The following is a 12,187-nucleotide window of genomic DNA, read 5'->3' as shown; positions in this document are numbered from 1 at the left end:
CTGAAAGCAACGAATGAACAAGATAAATAAATAAACTCATGGACACAGACAGCAGTTCACTGGTTACCAGAGGGAAGAGGAGAGGATAGAGGTAGATAAGCGTAAAGGGGGGACAACTATATGGTAACAGAAGGAAATTTAATTTTGGGTGATGAACACACAATGCTTTATACATATGACATATTATTGAATTGTATACTCGAAACCTACATCATTTTATTAACCAATGTTGCCCCCAATGAATTTAATAAGAAAGAAAGAAAGAAAGAAAGAAAGAAAGAAAGAAAGAAAGAAAGAAAGAAAGAAAGAAAGAAAGAAAGAAAGATGAATAGATAGATGGCACAGGGTAGCATGATGGATTGAAAAACAAAACCCAACTATATGCTGCCTTCAGGAAATACATCTCAATTCCAAGGACAAACATAGACTCAAGCGAAGGTGTGGAAAATGATACTCCAAGCAAACAACATCCATTGAAAAATGACTGTAGCCATCCCTATATTTGATAAATAAATTTTAAGATAAAAAATATAACAAGACACAAAAATAAAGGGGACACAACACGTAGATATATATGCACCCAGCTCTAGAACAGAAAATATAAATAAAGCAATCACTAAAAGGACTAAGGGAGAAACTTACAAAAACACAATTATAGTAGAAGACAGACACAAATATCCAATTGATAGCAATGAATAGATTAAAGAGAAAATTAATAAGGAAATATTGACCCTAAAAGGCATATTAGACCAAATGGATGTAATTAATATGTACAGTTTTTAATTCCAGAACACTAGATTATACATTCTTCTCTACTGCACATGGGACATTCTCAAAGATATACCACATGTTGGGACACAAAAGTAGCCTCAGCAAATTTGAAAAGATTGAAATCCTGCCAAGCATATTATCTGTCTACAATGCTTTGAAATAGGAAATCAACTGAAAAAAAAAATGTGGCGACTAAACAGCATACTACTAAAGATGACTGAGTGAAAGAATAAGAGATCAAAAGACACAGAGTCTTCAATGTCAGTAGCATGATGGCATAACAGGTCCTCCTGATCTCTCTGATTGAAGTTACAACAAATTGGACAGCTATAATCCAACAAATGACTCCCTGCTCAGCGTACAGACACGTCTGAAAAATCCGTACATTGAACATCTGAAGGTGGGGGAATTGGAGTGAACAGAGTAGGAGGGAAGGGGAAAGAATAGAGACAGGTGCCACAAACACAGCACAGAGATAGCAACAGGACTTGGGAGCAGGGTAGGAATCAGAATATAGAGTACACACTCTACAGCCGTGAGGAGCAGGAGGCAGAATCAACATTCCTGCCTGAGTGGTTAGCACATGCTGTGGCTGAAACCAGGAATAGGGGAAGAGATGGAACACAGCACTGTGGCAGCTGTGGCCTAGCAGCTGCCATTCCAAGCAGTAAACAAAGCCACGGTAGCCTAGCTGCCTCTACTCACCCTGCCAGAATTTGTCTCCCCTCATCCTCCCAGAGCTCACAGCAGCAACTCCAGCAGAAGCTAAAGCAGTGAGCATCAGGTTACATACAGAGCACACTATCTGTAGCTTTGAGAACTAGAGAAGCAGAAAACATTTATCCCTGGGTATCAGGGGTACACTGAGGCTAATCCCAGTGACAGAGATACAGAAATGTGGCAGCTGAGGTCTGGCAGCCAGCATTACTGGAAGGAGGACAAAGTCACAAACACATGAAGTGGCCTCTTCCAGTGCACTTTGCACTCACCCAGTGGAGGCACCCAGGACACATCAGACACTGGCAGCATCTAGTTGCTGGAGGCAGTGCTGGAATTTCACAAGCCTGAAACCTCATCACCTACCACATTTCCCCATGGGGCTGGTGCCTTGAGACGAGGCCAATGTGGTCACAGAAGGGAGGCCCACCACCCAAGGAAATACAGGGCATTTTTCACCACCCCACTGAGAGCCACAAAGCCTGAGCAGCGCAAGAGAACATAAAAACTTGTGCTCCACTGCCACCTACTGGAAAACAAAAGAAAGACTTCTACTTATCAACCTGCTAAATAGAGAAAAGCTAAATGCTTTTTTTCTTATTTTTCATTTGACAATTATCTTTTATTGCGATGTAATTAATGTGCAAAAAAACACAGATTTTAAAATTTTGATAATTCTGTACATCCATGAAAACAACATCCACAGCAAGATGTAGAGCAATTCCAGGAAGTCCCTTCAAGGCCCTTTCCAATCAATTTCTCCCTCCTCTCTCTCCCACATTTAGGCAACCACGTTCTGATTTCTGTTATGATACAGTTGCCTGATTTTGGACTTTATGAAATTTGCATCATAGAATATGTGTTCTTCTGTGCCTGGAAGCCTTTGACTTATATAATGTTTTCTGAGATTTATTCATGTTGCTGCATGCAGTAGTTAATGCCTTTTCGATGCTATATAATATTTTATTGTATGACTATACCAAAATTTTCAATCCTCTCATATGTAAATGGGTATTGAATTGTTATTAATAGTTTTTGATTATTATAAATAAAGTTGCTATGAATACTCTTGTGCAAGTTTTTTGTTAACTTATGTTTTCATTTCTCTTTATTAAATCCGTAGAACCGTTGTGTCACAAATGTATATAGCTTTATAATAAACTACCAAACAATTCTCTAAAATGATTAGACCATTTTATATCTCCACCAGCAATGTATGAGAGTTTCAACTGCCATATATCCTTGCCAATATTTAGTTATCAGTTTTCTTTTTTAATTATTTAATATTTATAATGACATTAATGAAATCCAATAAGTTTCAGCTGTACACTTTAACAGTAAGGGAGATATATATATATATATATATATATATATTTATTTACACTGAGTGTTCACCTCCCATAGATTTCTTTCCATCACCATATATTTGACCCCATTTACCCCATGAACCTTCCCTTTCCCCCCTCCCCCCATTATTGGTAACCACTAGTCTATTGTCAATGACTCTGAGTCTCCGTTTGTTTGTCCTGCTCGTTTGGTGCTTCTAGGTTTATATCCCACATATAAGTGATATCATGTGATTTTCAGCTTTTTCTGTCTGACTTATTTTGCTTAGCATGATTATCTCGAGGTTCATCCATGTTGTTGCAAATGGCTATTTCATCTCTTCTTATGGCTGAATAATATTTCATTGTATATATGTACCACTTCTTCTTTAGCCAGTCTTCTATCATAGTATGCTTTGATTGCTTCCGTGTCCTGGCAACCATGAATAATGCTGCTATGAACGTCGGTGTGCAGTTATCTTTTCGGATATGGGTTTTTCAAGTCTTTAGGGTAAATACCCAATAGAGAGATTGCTGGATCATATGGTAAATCAATTCTTAGTTTTTTGAGGAACTTCTATACTGTTTTCCATAGTGGCTGTACCAATTTGCAGTCCCACCAGCAGTGTGTGAGGGTTCCTTTTCCTCTGCATCCCCTGCATCATTTATTATTACATGTTCTGCTGATTATAGCTATTCTAACAAGTGTGAGATGGTATCTCATTGTGGTTTTGATTTGCATTTCTCTAATAGCTAATGATGTGGAGTTTCTTTTCATGGGTTTTTTGGCTATCTGTATATCCTCTATGGAGAAGTATCTGTCCAGGTCCTCTGCCCATTTTTCACTGGACCATTTTCGTTGTTGTTGTTGTTATTGAGTTATACGAGTTCTTTATATATTTTGGATATTAGGCCCTTATCAGAGGTGTTGCTTGTAAATATATTTTTCCATTCGGATAGTTGTCCCTTTACCTCGTTGGCAGTTTCTTTTGCTGTGCTGGAGCTTTCGAGTTTGATGCAGTCCCTTTCGTTTATTTTTATTTTATTTTATTATTTTATTTTATTTTAGGTGAGGCAACCCTTGGTTGACCTCACAAATTGCAAGGACCTTGTGAGCTTTCAATCCCTTATTTTTTATTTTTTATGCCTACAGCATCAGGCCTTCCTAGGTAGTCTTCCATCCAAGTACTAACCAGGCCTGATGCTGCTTAGCTTCTGAAATCAGATGGGATCAGGTTTCTTCAGGGTAGCATGGCTGTAGACTTCTTTCGTTTATTTTTGCTTTTACTTCCCTTGTCATTGAGGTCAATTTCATAAAATCCTCTTTAAGTCCAAGGTCCTCGGGTTTCGTTACTATGTTTCTTCAATGTATTTTATTGTTTCAGGTCTTATATCCAAATTCTTAATTCATTTTGATTTAATTTTGATGTGTGGTTATAGAAAAAAAATGTAGTTTTATTCTTTTGCAAGTGGCTTTTCACTTTACTCAGTACTATTTATTGAAGAGAATTTCCTTTGTTCACTGCATAATTTTGGCTACTTTCTCAAAAATTCTTTCCCATGTAAATATGGGTTGACTTCTGGATTCTTGATTCTCTTCCACTGGTCCACATGTCTGTTTTTCTGTCAATACCATGCTGTTTTGATTCTTGTCACTTTGTAGTATAATTTGAAGTCAGGCAGCATGATGCCTCCAGCCTTGTTCTTTTTTTTCAGGATGGCTTTAAAGATTTGGGGTCTTTTGTTCTTCCATACAAATCTGATGATTTCTTGTTCTATTTCTTTTAAAAATGCTGATGTGATTTTCATGGAGATTGCATTAAATCTGTACAATGCTTTAGATAATAAGGTCATTTTAAGTATGTTGATTCTTCTAATACAAGAACACAAAATATCTTTCCATTTCTTTGTAACTTTTTGATTTCTTTTGATAGGGTCTTATAGTTTTCATTATATAGGTTCTTCACATGTTTCGTTAGATTTATTCATAGGTACCTTATTGTTTTTGTTACAATTGCAAAAGGAATTATTTTTCCCTCTTCTTTTTCTGACACTTCATTATTAAGGTATAGAAACGCTATGGATTTTTGAATGTCGATTTTGTATCCAGAGATTTTACTGTATTTGCTTACTGTTTCTAGTAGTGTTCTTGTGGAGTCTTTAGGGTTTTCTATATAGAGAATCATGTGATCTGCAAATAATGACAGTCTGACTTCTTCATTTACTATTTGGATGCCTTTTACACCTTTCTCTTGCTCAATTGTACCCTCTAGGACCTGCAATGTTGTATTGAATAACAGTGGTGACCATGGAAAGCCTTGCTTTGTTCCTGACCTTAGAGGGAAGGTTTTAGTTTTTTACCATTAAGAATAATGTTGGTTGAGGGTTTGTTAAATATGGCCTTGATTATGTTAAGATACTTTTCTTCTATGCCGATTTTAAGTATTCTGATTATAAATGTATGCTGTGTCTTGTTGAAGGCTTTTTCTGAATCTATTGATATGATTATATAATTCTTATTTGTTTATTTGTTTCTGTGGTGTATCACGATAATCAATTTGCATATGTTGAACCATCCTTGTGTCCCTGGAATTAAGTCCACTTGATTGTGGTGTATAATCTTTTTAATATGTTGCTGTACTTGGTCCACTAGTATCTTATATAGAATTTTTGTATCTGTGTTCATGAGAGATATTAGTCTATAGTCTTATTTTGTGTGTGTTATCTTTATTAGGTTTTGGTATCGGGATCATACTGGCCTCATAAAATGAGTTAGGAAGTATTGCCTCCTCTTTGATTTTTTGGAAGAGTTTGAGAAGAGTAGGTATTAAATCTTCTTTGAATGTTTGGTATAATTCACTGGTGAAGCCATCTGGTCCTGAACTTTTACTTTGTGGTAGGTGTTTGAGGATTGTTTCAATTACTATACTGTTGATTGGTCTATTTAGATTTTCGTATTCTTCTTGATTCAGTCTAGGAAGGTTGTAGCTTTCTAAGTACTGGTCCAGGTTATTAAATTTGGGGTTATATACTTTTTCATAGTATTCTTGTGATCCTCTTTATTTCTGCAGTGTCTCTTTCATCCCTGATTTTGTTTATTTGTGTCCTTTCTCTTTTTTCTTTAGTTTAGCTAGGGCAATTTTATTAACCTTCTTAAAGCACCAGCTCTTTGTTGCATTTATTTTTCAATTGCTTTTTGTTTGTTGTTGTTTGTTTTAAATTTCATTTATTTCTGCTCTAATTTTGATGATGTTTTTTCTTCCGCTGACTTTAGGCTTCATTTGTTTTTTGTTTTTTTCTAGTTTTTTAAGATAGAGCATTAGGTTGTTTATTTGGGCTCATTCTTGTTTTTGGAGATAGGCTTGTAATGATATGAATGTTCCTCTTATGACCACCTTTGCCATGTCCCAGAGTTTTGATATGTTGCACTATCATTATTGTTCATTTCTATGTATCTCTTGATCTCTCTTTATTTCTTCTCTGACCCAGTTATTCTTCAGTAGCATGTTGTTTAATCTCCATGTATTTGTGGTTCTTCCTGACTCCTTTCTGCAGTTACTCTCTAGTTTCAAAGCATTATGATCAGAGAATATGGTCGATATGATTTCAATCCTCTTATATTTGTTAAGGCTATGCCTGTGTCCCAGTATGTTGTCAATTCTTGAGAATGTTCCATGTGCACTACAGCAGAAAGTATAACAGCTGTTTGGGGATGGAAAGCTCTGTAAATGTCAATTATGTCAAGTTGGTCTAAAGTGTCATTTAAGGATGTTATTTCCTTATTAATTTTCTATTTGGATGATCTGTCCATATTCGACAGTGGGGTATTTAGGTCCCCTACTACAGTAGCATTTTGGTCTGTTTCTCCCTTTAGTTCTGTTAGTAATTGCTTTCATATTAATCAGGGCTCCCTGATTGGGAGCATAGATACTAATAAGTGTTATGTCTTCTTGGTACATGATTCCCTTTATCATTATGAAATGTCCCTTTGTGTATTTCTTTACCCTTTTTCATTTTGAAGTCTATTTCATCTGATATTAGTACTGCTACTCCCACTTTTCTCTGAATTCCATTTGCTTGAAATACCATTTTCCACCCTTTCACTGAGTCTATGTTTGTCTTTGGAGCTGATATGTGTCTCCTGGAGGCAGCATGTAGTTGGGTTTTGTTTTTGATCCACTCTGCAGCTCTGTGCCTTTTTATTGGTGAGTTCAGTCCATTAACATTTAGGGTGATTATTGAAATATGAGGTCTTCTCATAGCCATTTTATCTTTTGCTTTCTGGTAGCTCGGTGTTTCCATTGCTCCCTCATCCTTGTTTCTGTTTCTTTATTTTAGGCGGCTTTTGTGGGTTTTCCCTCTGGTCCTTCTTGTTTTATGTTATATATTTTAGTTCTGAATTTTGGCAAAATGGTTACCATTATGAATATGTAAAGGATAGTTATTTATACACAGTAGTCCATTTTTTTCTCTATGTGCCTTATATCCATTCCCTTTTTGAGAATTTGGATCTTTCGATCCTCTCCTTTTCAGTCATTGTTGCCTCAATTTGTTCCTATGTATGCTGAACATTCATTACTATCTTGCTATAGCAAATCTTTTCTTACTGTTTAAGCTTATAATGCCCTATTCTTAGTAAGGGTTGTACTCCTCTGCTTCTATGTGCCTGCTAGTCACCTTATTCCTAATTATGTTTATATATTTTTTTGTCATTTTGTTTTAGGTAAGCTGACCTCTTTCAGTATTTCCTGTAGTGCAGGTCTTGTAGTGGAGAATTTCCTCAATTTTTGTACTTCTGGAAAAGTCTTAATTTCTCCTTAATATCTAAAGGAGAGTTGAGCTGGATACATTATTCTTCACTTAATAGTTTGAAAATTTGATTCCATTCCTTTCTGGCTTGTAAGGTTTATGTTGAGAAGTCTGATGATAATTTAATGGGTTTTCTTTTATAGCTTACTATCTTCTTTCCCCTGGTTACCCTGAGAAGTCCGTCTTTGTCATTCATTTTTTAGCATTTTAATACAATGTATCTTGGCGAAGGCCTTTTGGGATTGAGATAATTGGGTGTTCTGTTGGCTTCTTGAACTTCAAGCTCCAACTCATTCCTAAGATTTGAGAAATTCTTGTCTACTATTTGTCTGAAAATGCTTTCTAATCTCTGCTCCTTTTCCTTACCTTTGATAATGCCCATTATTCTTATGTTTCTTCTCCTGATGGTATCTGCTAATTCTTGTATTTCTCTTTCATTACTTTTCATTCTCGGTTTCTCTTTTCTTCCTTCTAATTTATTTCTAGATTTCTGTCTTCGATATCACTGATCCTTTACTCCATTTGGTCGACTCTATTTCCCAAGCTTGCTATTTCATTTTTCAACTCTTGCCGTGTGTGTGTGTGTGTGTGTGTGTGTGTGTGTGTGTGTGTGTGTGTTTTATCTCCAGAAGACCTATTCTGTTCTTTTTGGGGGTTTCAGTCTCCTTGATAAAGAACTCGCTCTGCTCATCTAGTTGTTATTTCAATTCCTGAAATTGTTGATATGACTCATTTCGGATCTCACTGAGTTTTTTCAAAAGTACCATCTTAAATTCTCTGTCATTTAAGTTGCATATTTCTATGTCTGTAAGCTTATTTTCTGATGATTATTACCTTTCTTTCTTAAATTCGTTGACGCTTGGCTGTTCATGGTGTATAATGGACTATTTCTCCACCTGGGCATTAATGGAAATGTATTCTGCTTTTTTTCCAGAAAGATGTATTATATAAATGTCTCTCTTTAGCCTGTTTCAAAAAAAAAGCTCATTTCTTTTGGTTTCCAGTAGGTAGCCTCTAAGCCTCTTGAATCCCTGCTTTATATAATACTTTAGAAATACCTTTATTTTTCTTATAGGTGTTCAATCACGCTCACTACCCTCAGTTTCAGTACCTGTTAGTGTTAGCAACAGTTTCAGTAGCATTTGCTCAGATTACCCTGGGGCTCCACAGTGTTCGGTCTCAGAGGATATGAGGGGAGGAGCCCTCTGCACTGGTGGATGGGGGCTGCTGCTCAGCCTCGAGTTTTGTCTCCATACCTGATAAAAATCAACTGTTCTTTGTTTACCGTCCCTGCTTCTCTGCTTTCTGCCCTGATGACTGGGCCCTGCAGCCAACTGTGGGGAGCTCATAGCTCTCCCAAGTCAGGGCTGTTCGGGGAATTCACCACACTATCTCCCCTCCCCACTCCTCCTACAGGAAGCTCTTGCTAGAGAGGCAGCTTTTTTACATCTCCTAGTCTACTGCCCAACACGCAGAGTTTTGATCTGTGGTAGCTCTTATGCGCAGATCCCATGCTCAGGCGTGCTGGTGTGCAGTTTGGGTACTTTTTGTTGAATTTTAAATGTTTAGCTTATTGTTGTGTCAAGGGGTGTGGGGAGCCATGGTTACAGGTAATTCAGAGCCTTACAGACTGGCTCGGTTAATGCTCGACCTGTTTCTGCTCCTAAGGCATTGTCTTTGCCTGCACCTGGAGGGTGCTTACAAGTTGCTGAGGTATGTGGTGAGAACGGCCAGTTCCCGGACACAGAGGATTGATGACTATTGGGGTAATTGATAGATTCTGTCATGGGACAATTACTTTTGGGAGTTTCAGTGATTTTGTAGTTTCTATATACAAGTTAAAGATTTACTTTCACTAAGGTAACACATACTTTTCATTGTTAAACTGCACGTACTCAAACTGCATATATTGGTGATGGGAAATAAACTCAGGGCTTCAGCATCACTGAAGACCGGCTGCATCAGCAGTCATGAGAGTGTCTTTTTATTCATTCCCACTCCCCCCTTCAGGTACTGATCGACTTGTGGCGGCTGGCCCGCCATAAAGGGGAGAGAACTGGGGATGACTCTCACTGCATCATATTTCTGACATCACTCCACTAAATACTTTTTTAAAAGGCAAATTTCATTCCCATTATTTACCAGGCCAAGGAATAATCCATCAAATTTCATAAACATCCAAGATGACAAGACATTTCAAAAAGAAAATTTTAAATTTCCATAATATAAACTTAAAGACACAGAAATATGTGACTTAAATGACAAAGAATTCAGGATTGCAGTTCTAAAAATTTCATTGTGATACTAGAAAACTCAGATATCGTTTTAATGAACTCAGAAATAAAATTAACAAATTAATGAAGTACTTTATTAAAGGGATTAAAAATAACCAAACAGAAATTCTGGAGCTGAAGAACTCAGTAAAAGAGATAAATAATAAATTAGAAAGCTTAGGAAATTGAGCTGACAAGATGGAAGAAATAATGAGTGATATTTAAGATTGAATCTAGAAGTGACACAGATGAAGAGAGACTTGAGAGAAAAACAAAAAAAAGAGAGAAAAGAACTTTATAAAAACTATTTGATTTCATTAGAAAGAGCAAGATAAGGGAGAGAAAAAAAATGGAGTCAATAATAGAGGCTCTGTTCATCCCTTCGATGACCAAATCAAAGTTGTAACAGAAACAAGGAGCAAACAGCAAGGAAAATTGCCTGGGATCTAGGTGTAAAAGCCATATAACTAGGGAGGGAATAAGAAATCACCCTATAATGGTAGAAGGTAGGATGGGGCAAGGAGGCAAAGCAGCCAATTCCCAAGTGACTGAGTAGGACAGAGGCCATAGCGGCAGCAACCAGCAGCTTCAGATGCCTCTTAAAAATGCCATGTCCAAGAGTGGACTTTTGCAGTGACGAACCTGCTCCCTCTGAGCACCAGCACCAGTTTGGTTGTGCAAGGGGCATCAGTGTCTTACAGAGGAACACTGAGTTGTCAGGGTGAGGGCCAAAGCAAGACTTACTCTATACAGAAGTGCTGGTGATATCCACTGTTCCTCTATTGAGCCCTTCTCCCTCCAAGTGTGTGGTCTCAGCACCATCATAGCAGAGATGTCATCAAACTGGATAACAGAGGTCGCTCTGCCCAGAGGATTCCCTGAAACTCTGCCTCCCCCAACTGTAGCCCCACCCAAGCCACATCCAGGTGTGTCCTCATTTAGTCAGGTGTCCCTTGGTTAGCAGTGCCTAGATTCACACTGATAGCAGCTGGCCTCGGTTTCTGGAGTGGCCTTTTGAGGCAACTATAAACACAGCATCTGTGGACTACTTTCTGAATCTTAACAGGTGGCCCCAGAGGGGCACAGGCTGGTGCTACATTTGGCATCCAGCTAAACCTCTCTCAAAACTGTGCCACTGGACACCTACCACACAAAGCCACACTAATAACACCAGGAGACTTCTGAGCTTTTCTTAGTACATAGAAACAGACACAAAAAGGTAGCCAAAATGGGAAGATAAAGAAGCAGAAATAATATGAGAGAACAAAACAGAGATCCAGAAATAATGGAGTCAAGCAATCTAACAGATGCAGAGTATAAAAATGCTCAATGAATTTATGGGAAGTGTAGATAAATTCAGTGGGAACTTTAACAAAGAGATAAAGAAAACATCAAAATGGAAATGGAAATTATAAAAGGGATCCAGTCGGAAATGAAGAACACATTAGATGAGAGGAAGAGTATATTAGATGGAATAAACAGAGTGGATAAAGAAGAGGATTGAACCACTGACATAGAGGTTGGGGAAGCCTAGGACACTCAGTCAGAATGGAAGGAAAAAAGAAGCCAATAATTTAAGGAGCCTATAGGACGCTGTTAAATGTAAAAACGTCCAGTCATAGGGGTACTGGAGGAAAAAAACCCAAGACATTGAAGATCTATTTGAACAAATAATGATGGAAAACTTTCCTAACTTGGTGAAGGAAATAGACATAAAACCCCAGGAAGCTCAGAGTGTTCCAAACCAGGAACCCAAAGAGGCCTATGCCAAGATGCATCATAATTAAAATGCCAGAGGTTAAATACAAAGAGAGAATCTTAAACGTAGCAAGAGGAGAGCAGTTAGTTAGTTACCTACAAGGGAGGACCCATACAACCGGCAGCTGATTTCTCAAAAGAAACTTTGCAGGGCAAAAGGACTTGGCACAAAATATTCAACATGATGAAAAACCAGGACCTACAACCAAGAATACTTTATCCAGCAACACTATCATTAAGAGTCAAAGGACAGAAAAAGAGTTTCCCGGGCAAAAATAAACTAAGAGAATTTATCAACACCAAGTCAGTATTACAGGAAATGTTTAAGGGATTTCTTTAAGAAAAAAAAAAATGTATCGAAAAGACAAAGAAAGGTAATAACTATATTCCTCTCAATAAGTGCCTCAAATGTAAAAGAATTAAGTGCTCCAACAAGAAGACATAGTGGCTGAATGAATAAGAAAACAAGACCCCTACAAAAGACTCACTTCAGATAAAAAGACACACACGGTCCAAAAATAAGGGGATGGAAAA

The 12,187-nt window shown here is 37.5% G+C and overlaps 1 protein-coding gene and 1 pseudogene across 1 annotated transcript in view; both read right to left on the bottom strand.

Moving 5' to 3' along the window:
• The window catches only part of MUC16 (mucin 16, cell surface associated), an 87,363-nt gene that overhangs the window by 38,961 nt on the left and 36,215 nt on the right, over positions 1-12,187 (bottom strand).
• On the bottom strand, positions 3,958-4,076 carry LOC118612661 (annotated as a pseudogene).

The sequence above is a fragment of the Rousettus aegyptiacus genome, unplaced genomic scaffold, assembly GCF_014176215.1.
Source record: "Rousettus aegyptiacus isolate mRouAeg1 unplaced genomic scaffold, mRouAeg1.p scaffold_m13_p_16, whole genome shotgun sequence".
Taxonomy (NCBI): domain Eukaryota; kingdom Metazoa; phylum Chordata; class Mammalia; order Chiroptera; family Pteropodidae; genus Rousettus; species Rousettus aegyptiacus.
Note: the sequence above shows the minus strand (reverse complement) of the source record. Positions and strands in the feature narration are given on the sequence as shown.